The 17670-nt window shown below is 41.2% G+C and overlaps 1 protein-coding gene across 13 annotated transcripts in view; it reads right to left on the reverse strand.

The window, feature by feature from the left end:
* VPS13B (vacuolar protein sorting 13 homolog B) overlaps window positions 1–17670 on the reverse strand; it is a 623510-nt gene that overhangs the window by 469637 nt on the left and 136203 nt on the right. The window lies entirely within an intron of this gene.

The raw sequence follows: 17670 nt of genomic DNA on the forward strand, positions 1-17670 counted from the left end.
AAATGTGACTTTAAATTAATTAGCTAGTAATCTTTATAAATGCATTCAACTTTGTTTTCATTTTGCAATACAGTTAAAGCCATGCTTTCACTAGGTACATTTAACCTGTGATTTCAGGGTGTTAAAATGCGTAAAAAAAAAATCTTAGGTTACATTTAAAACCATTCAATTCAGTAGCAAAATAAAAATTAAACATATGCAGCTGAGTTGCACAGCAGGTAACTACACTTGCCATCTTTTTATGGAACCCAAAGTTCAAACTTTGCTTTACATCAAAAATGGAAATAGGTTTGGTGGTCTCTTCTCAGTCTCGATTTGTATACTCAAGGAGGCTACCACACAGTTTGGCACAACTCAGCAGTTGCACTTACTGGCAGCTGTTTCTGAAGAGAGACCTAGAACTGCAACAGCGGGGGATGCAACAGGTCAGGAGTGCAGAACTTTGGCACAGTTGCACAGGAAAGCTCATTGAACAGCCACCCACATTACAATTGGCTGCAGCCATTCTTATTATTTCATAAAGTGCAATGTTCAGGAGAGCTGCATTTACTCACAGTATTAGGAAAAGTGGGTATCGGCAACTGTAACAAAAAGTGAACCAAAAGGACAAAAGGAGTTTAATCCCATCCCCAACCCCCACTTTACAAAGAACTGTAACACAAATTGGTTACATTTAAAATGGAGCTCTCTATTCATTTGAGTTTGGAAGTGTGTGACATGCATTGGTAAAGAGTGTTGCACAGTGTGTCCTATACAAAGCACCTAAAAATAGCAACCAACCAACCTACCAACCAACACAACACAGAAGCATATAATTATATAGGAATGTGTTACATACACATCTCAAATACCATATGTTGTGTACTGGAGGAATGTACATTTACTGAAAATAAAAAAATCAAGGAGCATGCAAAACTTAACTGTTATAAAGTGTATCTTGATAAATGCACTCCTTTTAAAATTTAGGGATGATGTTTCCTGCTGTATATTACAGAGCATAGAATGTAACCTACTAGAAGCCTACACCTTTGACATACACTAAGGTCATTTAGAGCATAATCCTATGCATGTTTAGATAGGAAAAACGTCCTACAACTCCCAGCATTCCCCAGCCAGCACTGCTGGCTGGGAAATACTGGGAATTGTGGGACGTGTTTCTGTCTAAACATGCATAGCATTGCACCCTTAGTTATTTGCACAGTGTTCAGTGCCAGTTACATTAATACATGCTAGCATGCTACTTGGTGAACAGCACTAATACCAAATGATTATTTCAATTTCACATAGTCTTCAGGCAGCACTTTTCAAATAGCTTGATTTGTGTTATAGGAGTTTCATGCAAACTAAAGTTAGTGGGTTTGCACTGATCGCTATATAACAAATAAAATAAGTGAATGGACCTCTATCCATTATAAACTCTTGTGACCAGCTGCTATTTTAAAACTATGGGACTACATACTGAAAGATGAGAACAGCTCTTTTTCAAGAGAAGGATCCCTGCTGTGGAAAAATAGCATGAGACAATATAATTAAACATAGTTACCATGCTTATGGGAGCAGTAATAAGGCTGCACTACTGTACAGATACAATTTTTATTACCCAAACCCAATTTTTAGACTATAGACAAGAGAAAATGTGATCAATTTTTGTTACTGGTTCAATATTTTCAGAAGGTGGAGGTGATATACTTTGGAGAAAACCTGTATTTAGGGAGAGAAGTAATTTTATTTAAAAACATGTATAAAGAGCCAGTACTGGAAGACATAGGTTCAAATCCCATTGAGTCAGGAGCATCTGTGTAACCTTGGGCCAGTCATTATCTCTCAAGAGCCTTATCTACCTTAGAGGTTCCAAAATACGCACACTTGGTGATTGGCACCTGTTTGCTTTGTCCCAAAAGATGTGATGGGAGTTTCTGAAAACATGTCCCATCTGTATACTCCTAACATTGGATTCCAGGTCTTGGTCATCCTAGATGACAGAACTGGATTACATATATATATGATCTACAAAGGTGTTTTCCTGGCATTTGTGGGCATGTGCATTGAAGGGAGATGTATTTAAACTTCTAAAGAAATCGGCAGAACAAAGCCATAAGGCAAACGATAGTTATGAGTTCCATGGATAACAAAATACGCCAGGGCAGTTTGCACTGAAAGTATAAAAAGACCAAGAAAATATGTCCAAGAAGAAGATCTACATCAGGCATGGGGAACCTCTGGCCTGTGGGCCAAAAACGGCCCATGGGGATTCCCCATCCAGTCTACCAAGCTTCTTCCCCAGGCCCTGACTCTTTCCCTGCCCAAACACCAAGCAAGGGTTAAAGGTCTTATCTCTGATCTGCTGCAGTTCAGAGATCTGCCCTTTTCCCCTCTCCCTGCTGAGAAAGGGAGCCTCTCTCAGCATTGGGCAGAGGAAATGTGCCCCACCCATCAGCTGATTTGCATGGATCTGCTGAGTAAGTGGGGTTGGGATGGATTTGAGTATAGTGTGTGAGAGAATGTGTCTGTGTGTATGAAAACGTTAGGGGGGTGCCTCCAGCAATGGCTCCACCCACATTGGGCACTTTGGGTGGTGGCAGTGCAGACTGTTGGCACACAGTCCCCGGTGTCCCAGATCAGGGTCAATTTGTCCCTCAGGCCAAAAATTGCTCCCTACCCCCGGTGTGCATGTGTGTATGTGTAGTGAAGAGTAGATTTCTGAATGTGCAGGCAAAAAGAGCAGAAACAGTACTAACAATGTTAAAAGGTACATCAAACTCCATTATAGAAGTTGTAAAATCCTATAATTATTTATGACTTCTTGGAGAACTGAATGCAAAATGGAAAAAAAATAGCAAGAGCTGGGTGAAAGGAAGGAATATACTGGAATATAAATGAGTCACCAATGCAATAAATTATAAGTTGTTTTGTTCATCCATTCCTTCCCCCCACCCCAAGGAAGTTTGATGTCCAGACACCTGGATTTTATATGCATCTTCCAGTACCAATATATTCCATGGGAGGTCTTTCTTTACTTCTTTTCTACCATAAATTGCAGCACGGTTACATCAGATCTGCTGTTTAACCCAAAGTTAGTGCTTCTTTTACTATATGAAGAGAATCAAGAACAATTTCTCTACAAGGACCTCATTCTATTCCTTCTTACAGTAGCTAGAATGGAGGTAACTGAACACTGGGGAAACCCCCCTGGATATTCAATCCTGGACAGGTTCACAAGGATTTGGCACTGGGCCAGTTCAGTTGTCATGGAACAAGCTGCAGCAAGCCTTGGAGTCATGAGCTTGCCCCTCCCTTCTCTTCCTCAAGCACCACCACAAGGAGATTTAATTTCTGTTTTTGATTAACTGTGTAACAGCTGAACCCTAAACTGTGGTTAAAACATCAGAGCCCTAACCTAAACTGTGGTTAATCATAACTATGATTGATTGAAACAAGCTTGCTTCATAGCCCGTGGTTTAAAACTGGCTTGTTTCAAACAAACCATAAGATTAAACATTTGTTGGGTTTAGACAAAACCACAAATTGCAGATTTTTTTTTTAATGGAAGCAAACACTTCTGATCTCCTTGTTGCAATTTATTTATTTATTGCATTTATACCCCGCCTTTTTTCCTCTTGCAAGGAACCCAAGGCGGCTTACATTATCCTCTTCCTCTCCATTTTATCCTCACAACAACCATCCTGTGAGGTAGGTTGGGCTGAGAGTCTGTGACTGGCCCAAAGTCACCCAGTGAGCTTCCATGGCCGAGTGGGGACTAGAACCCGGATCTCCCAGCTCCTAGTCCAACACTCTTGCCACTACACCACACTGGCTCTTGTGTCAGAGGAGGAGGAAAGGGGGAATGTGTGCAATCCCAAGGGTTGTTCCTATCACAATCTGTGATGGTGTGTGGGGGGGACTTCCCTCAGGTTGAAGGCCTCACAGAGTGTTGGGTGGTGGCTGGGGGCCACACAACTGTGTGTAAACATACACACACTCCCCAACCCAAATCCTACTGCAGACTGCTGTGGGACAGAGGCTTCAACCTCTCCAACATCTCAGCATTATTGAGTAATATCGCTGAGATGATGCTGAAGATTGCTGCAGTGGGGAGAATGCTTTAACCTGACTTGTCTGTCTATATGCTTGATAATGCATTCCATCAGTTTATCCAGAACAGTCATTAAGTGAACTGAACTGAAATTACCAAGAATCCCCCGGATTCCTTTTTAAAAATTGATGTTATATTTGCCACTCTCCAGTCCTCTTGTACAGAGGTTGATCTTAAGGACATGGGACATGTTTTTGCTAGAAGATCAGCAATTTCACATTTTTTCTAGGCTGAGTATATCAAGTTCTTTAATCCTGACATATAAAACAGGCTCTCTCATTCAAGTTCCCATTTGCACCACTTCCAGCTTGTATTTATTTATTTAGTATCTGCCACTCACACTCCCCTCTCCATATCCATGCACACATAAAGCACATTCATTCAGATCCTCCTCACTCATCCATCACATGCATGGATATTAATTTAATGAATTCTATGAAATCGCAGTTGTAAGTGAATACAAATCCAACTTGAACTGTTTCTATTTACCCCTGTCAAACCCAAGATCTATATACCTGCTGAGCAGGAAGCTAGAATTATACAACGGTAGTGATTCAGGATTTTTTATTTTACTATCTCAAATGACAAGTTCCTTCCATCGAAAGAATATTAACCTTTTATCTAAAAAAATATTAAATAAATGTTTGTAAGAGTAGTTTTAGCCTCTTTATCTGGTCAGACCACTAGAAGTTAAGCTGTGCCTATGGCAAACCAATCATTTCATCAGCAGTTTTATATTTCTTTAAAGCCTCATATAAAAAGCACCTGCTTAAAGTGAGTAATTGAGCTTTATACTCATTGCACTTAGGAACAGTGTATGTAAACTATTCCATTTTCCTCCCTTGTGGAATATATTCCAGCTTATGTTGCACAGCACATTACCAATGTGTATAAAGACTCTCTGATCAGCAGTTTGGACTGCTGACAGCAACCTGTATGTGTGCATTTCCCCCCCTAAATATGGTATCCACTTGATTCACCAAACTTGAAACCTTGCTTTATTAGATGATGATCTCACCTTTTCTGTAAATATATGCACAGGTCACACAGCACACCCTATCATACCTGTGGGTATAAATTGTTCATCTGGCATAATTAGCTTCCAGAAGAAATGCTACTTAGATAAAGTTCAAAAGTCAAGCAAATCTCTCTCTTTTTTTTTTCTGTTGCTCCCCCCTCCCCTCTAATTTCAGTTGATGGAATCATTTCCCTTTAGAATGGCTTCTTAATTCTCAAGATTGATTTAATTACCAGTTGTTTCTGGTCAAAGAAAATAATCTTGTAGGACAAAGATTTAATGCCACACCCTAACTCATTTAGGGAGCAATCCTACTGGGATAGATGGCCACCTCCGAACTTGGAGGTGACCGCCTATCCAACGCAGGAGAGGAGAAATGCGGAGGGGATAGTCCCCGCCGCGTTTCAGCCACCCTGCATTTGCAGCTAGACAGCTGACTTCGGCTCTCTAGCCGCAGGAAGTTGCAGTGGGGAAAGTGGTGACTGGATGACATGTTGGATGCATCGTACCGAATTTCCGACTTCCCCACCCTGGCAAGCCCCCAGGAACGCCCTGTTTTTGCCACTCCGCGCTCTGGGGCCGTTCCATGCTGCCTACGAGGCAGTGTGGGAGGGGATGAAAGTCGGTTCTCAGGGAACTGACCTATCCTATGGCCGTCTAGCCGCTGACGAGTGGCCATAGGATTGCGCCCTTAATAAGTTTTATTCTATTAATTAAATGTTTTTGCCATCATGTAACATATGCATTTAACTAGCTTTGTGAGTTACGAAGACTAGCTTCACAACTGGGCAAGAGAAAAATCTATATGAATGGCAGTTGTATCCTTTTCAACAGAAGGGTATAAACTTATTTAGTGATCTCCTTTTCTCTTTCATCTTATCTCCAGTTTCTGTGTAGATTTATTACATTCATTGTTTCCAATTTTAACAAATCACCTAATGGCAGAAAGGAAAATATGTCAACCTTGGAATTATTTGCAGTTGTAGAAATCCCTTTTGTCTGGCTCATGCAAGGCCTGCAATCTGTTTAAAACACAGATTGTCTGTCTTTTGTCTGACAGCCACCAAGCTGCACAAATTACTTTCTGCCTGTTCACCTGTTTGCAGCTGCATCTGTAAGCTAAGAATTCTGAGCTTGACTTGAGCAAGCACTCTAGGATTGATGACATGTGCTGCTGATAAACCAAGCAATTTGAAGAAATTACAGGCCAGCATTATTGAAAGACATCTGTGCATGAGCCAAGAACTACAAACTTTCAACTGTGTACACGCAACCTGTAGTGGCGGTAATATTGTTTGAAGTAAAAACCATTTTAGAAGTGTTGAAGCTGCCACTAAGTAAAATGGCCATCTTTGCAGCATAACCTCTCACAGGAGGTCCAATATTCCGTTTAAATAATCTATTTCAAAAATATTACATAAAGATCCTCAGTCAAGAAAATAATTCTTAAATGAAGAATTCTTCTTAATGAAGTTTAGCATCACCTTCTAACAGCATTTTATTTCACAATTTTCAGATTTACTCTCTCTCAGCATTCAGAGTGCCTGATAATGTGTATTACACACAAGAGCGGAGGACAGGAAGGCCTGGCATGCTATGGTCCATGGGGTCACGAAGAGTTGAACACGACTTAACAACTGAACAACAACAACAACAAGCTAGTGTGGTGTAGTGGCAAGAGTGTTGGACTAGGAGCTGGGAGATCCGGGTTCTAGTCCCCACTCGGCCATGGAAGCTCGCTGGTTGACTTTGGGCCAGTCACAGACTCTCAGCCCAACCCACCTCACAGGGTTGTTGTTGTGAGGATAAAATGGAGAGGAGGAGGATAATGTAAGCCGCCTTGGGTTCCTTGCAAGAGGAAAAAAGGTGGGGTATAAATGCAATAAATAAACATTTCTTCTCTAAATATAACCCACCCCCCCAAAAAAAATTAGCAAGCAAAAATATGGTTGAAAGTGGTTTCTCCACAAGAGCTCCATCAGAATACTTGAGACATCAGATCAATTTCAGCCCTCTCCCTCCCTGCCACATTTTCCACTGCAAGTTTTCCTCTGGCCACTTTCCCCCCAGCTTGGCTCCTAGATCAGTTTCCCAGTCAGGTGAGGAAAGCAGCTCAGGGACAGGCTGTAGAGCTGAAGTGTTGGTTGGTGTAAGGATGTCTCTCCCCACTTTGCACATCAGAAGCTAATAGGGATTGGGAAACCATACTGACTGAATAGCTCTAGCCTCGGTATCTGAGCAACTCATGAAAACCACATTAGACATGGTCTTCCTCCTTTCTTCCCTCTCTGTCTTCTGATCCTTACTCCACAATTCCTGCTTCTGTCTCTGCTACAGAGACTTGGCTGTGAATGTGATCTAGACCCTTGATTTGTTTTTCCTTTCCTTACCTGGTGCCTGACCTTTATTTTCCATGATTATGATCACAGAAAATAGCTGTCCCCTTTTGACTGTCCACCAGAACACTCATCTTCCACAGTGCCTCTCACAATCTCCAACTTTTAACACTCCCACTGAAGTCAGGACTTAAAAGTACTGAGCTTTGACTGGATCATGTCCTTAACGTATTTTCAAAATTCAACATAGAAACCATTACATTTAAGAGTTAAAGGTGTGTGCATTTCCTATTTAACAAATCACTTGATATATTTTGTCTAGTTTATTGCTATGTGCACTAGTCTTATATCTAACAAGGATTTGGCTGTTAACATCTCCAGAAGCTTGACTATTATTTACTACTTTAACACATGTTTGTTTTATGCACACATTCAAAAAGGGTGCTATGTCTTATTCCCTGAAAAATAAAGCATATTTAAAAGTTTGATTTACTAAAATAAATGCTAAACATTTACACGGTGTCTGGTTTTATACATTTCAAATCTGTTACAAATTATACTCCTGAAAACAGGAAGGCAAAGCTTTCAAGCTAAGTAGCAATATACATTTGGCTTTCACATTTCAGAGCCCATAAAATGGATTCAACACAGAGATGAAGTGACCTACAGGAAAAAAGGTTCTGTAATACAGTGGATATGCATACAATAAATCAAATCCTTATCATGATTTGCACCTAATAACTATACATCATTAATAATAAAGCCTTTTAAGAAACTTTATTATAGTATTTACCTAAATAAGTGCAGTCTACTTTCCCCTCATTTTTCTACTCACATTTTCACACTCACATTTTAAGTTAAAGCATTTTAAAACATCAGATTTTATTTTAAAAGACGCTTAAGTCGTGAGAACATTCTTACGTACCACTTCATAATTCTGACACCAACTATGTATAAAAAGATTAGCTTTTATTTGGTATAAAATCAGTTGGCAGTTTTACATCTGTGCAATGCAACATAAATACCCCAGCTGGCATCTCAAGCTCACACACATATGGACTTCAAAAACAGAAACTTCCTTATTTGCAGCACTGCCAGGGTAATTTTGTATACCGTGCATACTACAGCTATTTGTCAGGCAGCCCCTGCAGGTGTGCACTGCACATAAACACACAGCTGTAGCCAAGCAAGCCAAGTGTTCCATCAAACGCATAAAGAGAAACCTCAGCAGCTGGATTAATCATCCCTGCAACAGGTCCAGAGAGAACAATATGGGTTAGTATTTTTGGAAAAGCATGGATGGCAAATTTATGATTCTGCTGGCGTTACGAAATAACTGCTGGATTGTGTCATTTTTATGCAATGTCTACTTATTAAAGTTTTTGTTCGAACGCTGGAAAAACAGTGAATATTTTTTAGTTTGTAATATAAACAATAAGGTAGTTTATATATAAAATAGTTTATTATGTGCAAAACGTTAAAAGAGTTTCATGCTACAGGTCAGTTTTTGACAGATGTTACCATTATTTGTATTGGCTTTAGCAAGCACAAATCACTGAAATCAGTTAAAATTAGTATATTCTGAAATCTCTTATTGGTTATATAGTATATTTTGCCATAATTATGCAGCATTTCCTATTTTCTGCACTCTTAAGATCTACTGACTTCTCCGAGAGGCTTGTACATCTTTTTATGAGCACTGGATAACACAAATATTCAGGGGTTCTCATCTTGACATCAAATTAAGAAGAAAAGATGTTTCCTGTGAAATGTCACATTTGCATAATGGGCTTATGCAAATTTTTGACAGCTTTGAATCAGACTTGAATCTGAGCATTGCAGAATTGCCTAAAAATTTCCATCCTCCAAGGCCAAAAACTAAGGGTACATTTTAAAGGCAGGCAGCTGAGTGAATATCTTCATCCCAAACTGGTGGAATGTAGCCTGCTTATCCTATGAAAGGGAGTTCTTGGGATCCAATTTCTGTGCTCCCTAGTAAATAATCACAGAAGGCTATTCCATCTCCACTGGGTCAACATAGGAAGACACTGGGTTGGTTTACATATTACATCAACTATGTGGAGTTTGTAAAGAAATACTTCTGCGTGACAATGTTGCCTACATAGGATGCCATTACATGGCTCATCACATGGATGTATAGTGTAGACTGTCCAATAGAGCATTGATCATTCCTGGCAGTATATTAGTGTGGAATCTCTCTGTGTGATGGGGCTGATTCACAACGATGAGAATGTTTTAAATATTATGACACTTATGCGGACATGCTGCAATGCAGAAGAGTTTCTTGGAAGTCTCCATTTAGTTTCTGTAATGAAGTGGTGCTCCGAAAACTCTCCCTTGATCTGGTCTTTTAACATACTTAAAATCCTCAAAACATACAAAATTAAGGGGAAACATTGAATGTTTTCTAAGGAGGAAAAGAGTGGACAGCATAAGATGTTGCAAAGTCTATTGTGAAACTTTTGCTTCATCCTTCCATATAAATCAAGCTACTTTGGTTAGTAGAGAACACAGAAAAAATAGAGGGGTAAAATGTTTAATGCTTCAAATCTCCTTCTGAAGATGGAACATGGACCTAGTGGAACAAGAATTAAAAAACCCAGTGAAGAATATATCCACTTTACACAAGTCTAGCTACACTACAACAAAAACAGCTAAACCTGAGAGACACAGGATTGTAGCCAACGCTGGCTGTCTACCAACAAAACAGAAACCATTGGCAGAATGGACTTCCTCTTCCCCTGCAGCCTCTTATCCAGATTGTTGAGGGACCTTCCAAAACAGATTTGGGGGTGCACGGCGGGAGGAGAGCAAGGGGAAGTTGCTTGTACAACACTGGATTTTACCCATAGTCCAGTATGCTCATATGTTCATTAATTAAGGCAGCAAACCTAAACAAACTGACTAGGGAATAAGCCACACAGAACACAGCAGGACTTATTTCCAAGTAAACATCCGTAAACCTTAGAAAAAAAGGTGAGTAAGGGGAGACATAATGGAGGTGTATAAAATGATGCATGGTGTGGAGAAAGTGGATATGGCGACATTTTTCTCCCTCTCTCATAATTCTAGAACCTGGGGTCATCCTGTGAAGCTGACTTGTGGGAGATGCAGGACAGATAAAAGGAAGCACTTCTTCACACAGCGCATGGTTAAACTATGGAATTCACTTCCACAAGGTGCAGTGGCCACCAATTCGGATGGTTTTAAAAGGGGTTAGACAAATTCATGGGGGACAATGGCTACTAGTCCTGATGGCCATATTTTACCTCCAGTATCAGAAGCAGTATGCCTATGTACACTAATTGCTGGGGAACATGGGCAGGAGGGGGCTGTTGTACTCATGTCCTGCTTGTGGGTTTCCCATGGGCAGCTGGTTGGCCGCTGTGTGAACAGAATGTTGGACTAGATGGACCCTTGGTCTGATCCAGCATGCCTCTTATGTTTTTAGGACTAGGCTGTAAATGCTATGATTTTATTGTGTATGTGTCTTACAGTGGAGTCTTACAACAACTTTCCCCCCATCACATCACGGTTTTTGTGATCAACTCATGGAAAGAGCCATAAGCAGCATGGTTTTGTGTACAGGGCATATACATCAGAGTTCTCCACCACTGCATTCCTACGAAGGTTGAGGTTTTCTAGGTGAAAGGTGTTCCCGCACACCTCTTGGACCTGCACAACCTTGTGCTGATTTCCACTATCCTCTGAGCAAATCAAAGAGTATGAAGGCAAGCCCTCCAACCACTAAGTTAAAAGATCATTAACAGAAGTGCTGTATGAGAAGGCAGGACAAATTCCCAGCCAGGAATGTTTAAGCAGTAGCTTGCTCCCGACAGGACTACCTTATTAGGGATGAGCAGCTGTGATGTACATACACTTCCTGTGAGTATATACACAGAGGTATACTTGCTCTCATGACGGACCCCTCAGGGAGAGGAAATAGGACCAGATGGGTTTTGTGGAGAGCTGCACTGGTGCAGCTCCACACAGAGCCTACCCCCCCCCCATGCCTCACTCTAAGAGGTCCTCAGAGCAAGGCATCAGGGTGGGCAGCATTCTGGGGAGCAGCACCAGGAATTCTCTTGCTGCGGCCTTTGCCACAGCAGGGGAGCAGCCGGTGTGGCTCTCCATAGCAGCCACCCACCTATGCCTTGCTCAGAGTGAGGTAAAGGGTGGGCGATGGCAGCTGCTCTGGAAAGCCACAACAGCTGCTTTCCTGCTGCAGCTCACAGCAGGAAAGTGGCCAGTGGGGCTCTCCCAAATGGCCACCCGCCCTATGCTTCACCTTAAGAGGCACAGGGCAGCAGTGCCATCGGGACCCAAGGTCCTAGCTGCGGCAGGGCGTGCGGGATCCACCTCCCTTCCAAATCCACCACCTAATTTATTTTATTTTATTTATTTATTTATTTCATTTCTATACCGCCCAATAGCCGAAGCTCTCTGGGCGGTTCACAAAAATTAAATCCAAACAATACACAATAAAACAATTTAAAATATACAGAACATTAAAACCACAATATAACAATACAACCACAATAAAACCTAGCAGCAGTGCAGGAGTTTAAAATACATATTTAAAACAGCAAAGATAAAAATTTAGAAAGCTAAAATGCTAAAATGCTAAATGCAGGGGATTCACCCTGTCTAATGGAAGGGCTGGCCTGGGAACAATGGAGATAGCACCCTCATTTAGAAATAAAGCTAGCAAGTAAGACTGCTTGACAGCCATCATGGTAGGGCCATATTCTTTGGTATTTCAGTCAAATCACCAGTATTTCTATTGAGTTTGAAATGGTTTTAGGAACGTGCCCAGCGTGAATGGTCCTCTTTCATTGGGCACAGTTAAAGTAGAGAGAACTCTGATAACAACTATGAAATTTAGCTTCTTTACCTCCCGCTTACTTTTACTGTTTCCCCATAAGACTAAAATGCACTACACAACGACTCATTTTCTTTTTCCCTGTTATTTTTAATGTTTCAGAGAATTCTGTGCTGCTTTATCTGGCCTTTAAAACATTTAGTTTATTTAATTCTTACATTTTAAAAGATGCAAAACCTTTTTGCACTCAACACGCAACAGCTATATTTAATTAGGATGCATCTCCAACAGATTGTGCTGCCTTTTTACTATTTGTGTTTTCAGCTTCTTCTTGAAAGTGATTTTTGAAAGGGGTGCTATTTTTTCTACTGGCATCAGAGATGATACCACCAACAAATAGTTAAGAAGGCCCAGCAAAACAAAGGTGTGCATCTGGTAAAAGCAGATTTGAATCACTGTGTGTAGGACCTTCCAGGGACTCTGAACGGCTGGGTCATCCCTGCCTGTGCCACAGACACTCTCTGGTAGTGGAAGGCACTCTGTCATTGGACAGGTGAAGTGCCAAATGACTGGAGGAGTGCTAATGTTGTCCCTATCTTCCAAAAGGGTAAAAAGGAGGAACATGGGAACTACAGACCAGTCAATCTGACATCAATCCCTGGGAAAATTCTAGCGCAGATTATAAAGCAATCCATCTATAAGCACCTTGAAAACAATGCAGTGATTACTCGAAGCCAACATGGATTTGTCAAGAACAAATCCTGCCAGATGAATCTGATCTCATTTTTTGATCAAGTAACCTCCCTTGTGGACCATGGGAATGCTGCAGACATCATATACCTCAACTTCAGCAAAGCTTTCAACAAAGTGCCCCATGAGGTCCTAATGAGCAAATGAGCTCAAAGTGGGCTAGATGAAACAACGATCCGGTGGATCCATAGTTGGCTACAGAATCAGACTCAAAGAGAGCTTATCAACGGGATCTTCTCAAACTGGGGAGAGGTAACAAGCGGGGTACCACAGGGCTCAGTCTTGGGCTCAGTGCTCTTCAACATTTTTATTAATGACTTGGAGGAGGAGGTGCAGGGAATGCTGATCAAATCTGCAGATGACACAAAATTGGGCGGGATAGCTAATACTTTGGAAGACAGAAACAAAATTCAAAGTGATCTTGATAGGCTGGAGCGCTGGGCACAAAACAACAAAATGAAATTTAATAGGGATAAATGCAAAGTTCTGCACCTAGGAAAAAGAAACCAAATGCATCATTACCAGATGGGGGATACTTGGCTCAATAATACTACAAGCAAGAAGGATCTTGGAATTGTTGTCGATCACAAGCTGAATATGAGCCAACCATGTGATGTGGCTGCAAAAAAGGCAAATGCTCTTTTGGGCTGCATTCATAGAAGCATAGCTTCCAAATCCTGGGAAGTACTAGTTCCCCTCTACTCAGCACTGGTTAGGCCTCCTCTGGCGTACTGTGTCCAGTTCTGGGCACCACATTTTCAGAAGGATGCAGACAAACTGGAGAGGGTTCAGAGGAGGGCAACAAAGATGATCAGGGGACTGGAAACAAAGGTCTATGAGGAGAGACTGAAAGAACTGGGCCTGTTTAGCCTTGAGAAGAGAAGACTGAGGGGAGAGATGATAGCGTTCCTCAAGTACTTGAAAGGTTGTCACAGAGGGGAAGGCCAGGATCTCTTCTCGATCATTCCAGAGTGTAGGACAAGGAATAATGGGCTCAAGTTACAGGAAGCCAGATTCCGGCTGAACATCAGGAAAAACTTCCTGACTGTCAGAGCAACACGACAATGGAACCCATTCCCTAGGGAGGTGGTGGGCTCTCCCACACTGGAGGCCTTCAAGACGAGGCTGGACAGCCATCTGTCAGGGATGCTCTGACTTGGATTCCTGCATTGAGCAGGGGGTTGGACTCGATAGCTTTGTAGGCCCTTCCAACCCTACTATTCTATGATTCTATGATTGTCAGCATGGTGGGTTGTGGGCGGTGTGTGACACGGAAGTATCCCAGGGGAATTTCTTGATCGTTGTGAGCAGATTAGCACCTTCCTCAGTTTAGAGACATGGGATCCATCATCCTCGCTGCAACTGATGCCTGGTGGGGGCCAGCAGTGTTGCTATGGACACAGAGGTGCACTTGGCAGTGTTGATCCACTTTGTGTTTTTTGCTGTGGCATGTTTCCCCTTCCACCTTTGAGCTGGGAATGTATAGGATACGCTGTACATTATTCTGCTACTGTACCAAAAGAAGTGGCACCCCAGCACAAATGGAGTATAGGAATGCTAGGGTACCAGAAATGGCAGAAGGAAAACTGAGCTAAAATAGACCAGACAATTCAGAAACAGCCAAATTGTTCTAGAAGGTGGCAAGTAGGACAGCTGTAGATGGGATGACAGAAATGAGCAAGCCTATTTTACCCTCTCATGACTTTTACCCTCTCGTGTGGAAAAAAGGGGAAGCATTTTAGAACATAGTTTAGCTCTTGCATTTATTATTTTAGTACAGGGGTCTGGGAAACATTATAATTACATCTCTTTCTAGTCACCATAACCATAATTACTATAAACAAGGTTAAAATGAAAGCTAAAGTCATAGAGGTTTGCAGACTGAAAACTAATGTTCATCAAGACAGCTGGAGAAACAATCTCAAAATATAAGAGGCTCCAGATACTTCATAGGCTTCACATATATGGATGCTTACCCTTCTCCCACAACCTCTCTTTTCATTTTCTTTTTTCTTTTCTTTTTTAAAATACAGGCTATTTTATAGGGTGATTGTAATAGTATACCATGATCATTGCTGATTGCTGTTACAAACAGACCCTTCTAATCCATCTGCTCTCTACTTCAACAAATGCTTTTTTAAGGCTACTTCATAAAAACATTATTGCTTCATACTCAGAAGACATTAAGTCAGGATTTTGGAAATTCCATTGACTTGATTATATCAGCAAGTGCACTACATGTTAGATTTTTCATTAAAGCAAAAGCCCTGAGAACTATTTTCCAGACTTTAGTTAATGTTACTATGACACATTTGGTCAATGAAAATGGATGAAAAACAGTAGTGCTTTGAAGCAATAGCCAGTAAATGCCACTGTGGTTTACCAAGAGTGGGATGCACAACATATTAGACCACAGTTAATGAAATTAAGCCATGTCTTTGAGTTAGCAAAATATGTGCTCTGTTACTTGTTTGGAACCTACACAACTGCTTAATCTTTGAGAACTCCTTTGCCTCGAGTAAATACTATCTCTTGCATCTTTTCATAATTAAATCATTGGACTACCACTGTTTTGAGTTTGCATTATTTTAATGCAAAGGAACAATAAAAATGTAATCTTTTTTGTTTCTACATACTTAAGTTATACATTCATGGATCTGCCTTGAATGGATTCATGGATGTAGAGAAACAATCAGCAAGATAAAAATGAGATTAAAGAAATAATTTTATTAAAATCTGCTGGACACTGTGGAAACTGGCATGTAGTCTCACTTCACAGTATGTCCTTTCAGTATGGATTGTGTTTCAATTTGCTTTAATCATTTTGCTGAAAATCTGCAACTGTCTGATGTCACTGAAAATAGTATCTTAAATGTACATGCCAATACAACACCCACTGATATCAGTCCTATCCAGATTTTCTCATCCTGAAACACTGAAGATTAAAAAAGTTATTTCGAACATTTTTATCTTTACATCTTGGTAGAATTAAAATGACTTTAACTTTGGGAGAGGTCAAACTTGGTGAAACCCAAAGCGTAGCTTAAACCTTATCATTTGTTGCATATGAAATGCGGAGTATACCAGTCCAATATTACATTTGCTGATTTTATGCATATAATGTAGTGAATGTAGACGATTTAAATAAAGTAACGGCAATATTATGATCTTGATGACTTGTTAATAAAAACATCTCAAATTCTCGAGTTTGAATTTAATAGGAGGGAATTGTGCACAGAACTGCAGAACGCAGTGAAGTCATAGAATCATAGAATCATAGAATAGTAGGGTTGGAAGGGGCCTACAAGGCCATCGAGTCCAACCCCCCGCTCAATGCAGGAACCCAAGTCAGAGCATCCCTGACAAATGGCTGTCCAGCCTCGTCTTGAAGGCCTCAAGTGTGGGAGAGCCCACCACCTCCCCAGGTAATTGGTTCCATTGCCGTATTGCTCTGACACTCAGGAAGTTTTTCCTGATGTTCAGTCGGAATCTGGCTTCCTGTAACTTGAGCCCATTATTCCGTGTCCTGCACTCTGGGATGATCGAGAAGAGATCCTGGCCTTCTTCTCTGTGACAACCTTTCAAGTACTTGAAGAGTGCTATCATATCTCCCCTCAGTCTTCTCTTCTCAAGGCTAAACATGCCCAGTTCTTTCAGTCTCTCTTTATAGGGCTTTGTTTCCAGTCCCCTGATCATCTTTGTTGCCCTCCTTTGAACCCTCTCCAGTTTGTCTGCATCCTTCTTAAAGTGTGGTGCCCAGAACTGGACACAGTACTCCAGATGAGGCCTAACCAGTGCTGAGTAGAGGGGAACTAGTACTTCCCGGGATTTGGAAGCGATGCTTCTATGAATGCAGCCCAAAATAGCATTTGCCTTTTTTGCAGCCACATCACATTGTTGGCTCATATTCAGCTTGTGATCGACGACAAGCTGAATATGAGCCAACAATGTGATGTGGCTGCAAAAAAGGCAAATGCTATTTTGGGCTGCATTCATAGAAGCATCGCTTCCAAATCCCGGGAAGTACTAGTTCCCCTCTACTCAGCACTGGTTAGGCCTCATCTGGAGTACTGTGTCCAGTTCTGGGCACAGAATAATTATTCTGTTATTATTTTTAATAATAATTTTCTGTTATTATTACTTATTCACAGAATAAGTAATTTAGCTCTGCTTCATTTGTAATTGTAATCCCACTAAAATCCACTTATTTTAAGGGCTTGAGTAACAGCAGGACTTGAACCAGAACCTTGGGGGATTGTCAAGCCACTAGCTCAAGTTGTCAAGTGAGGATTTAGCCTGCATGGTACCATCCAGGATCAGGGAGGGCAACCATATCAGCCAAGGAGGCTTTTGTGCACCAACTGGGAAGAGCAGCTCAGGAAATATTCCCAGACCTCCTATACAACTTCCTAGGATGCCTGCTGATCTGGGCAACTAGGAGACCTGATCCTGCTGGCTAGATAACATCAACTTGCTTCATTATACCCTGAACTTGCATGTGAATTGGGCATCACACATCCTATCCCTTTCCCCTTCCACACAAACAAAAGCATATTATGATTTCACAACACAGGTATAAGACGGAAGCTGCTGACTCAGCACTGAGGTTGGGTGAGGTCTTTCCCCCTTT

Source organism: Heloderma suspectum, chromosome 4 (assembly GCF_057233095.1).
Source record: "Heloderma suspectum isolate Gila_16-S chromosome 4, 16-S_ref, whole genome shotgun sequence".
Lineage (NCBI taxonomy): Eukaryota > Metazoa > Chordata > Lepidosauria > Squamata > Helodermatidae > Heloderma > Heloderma suspectum.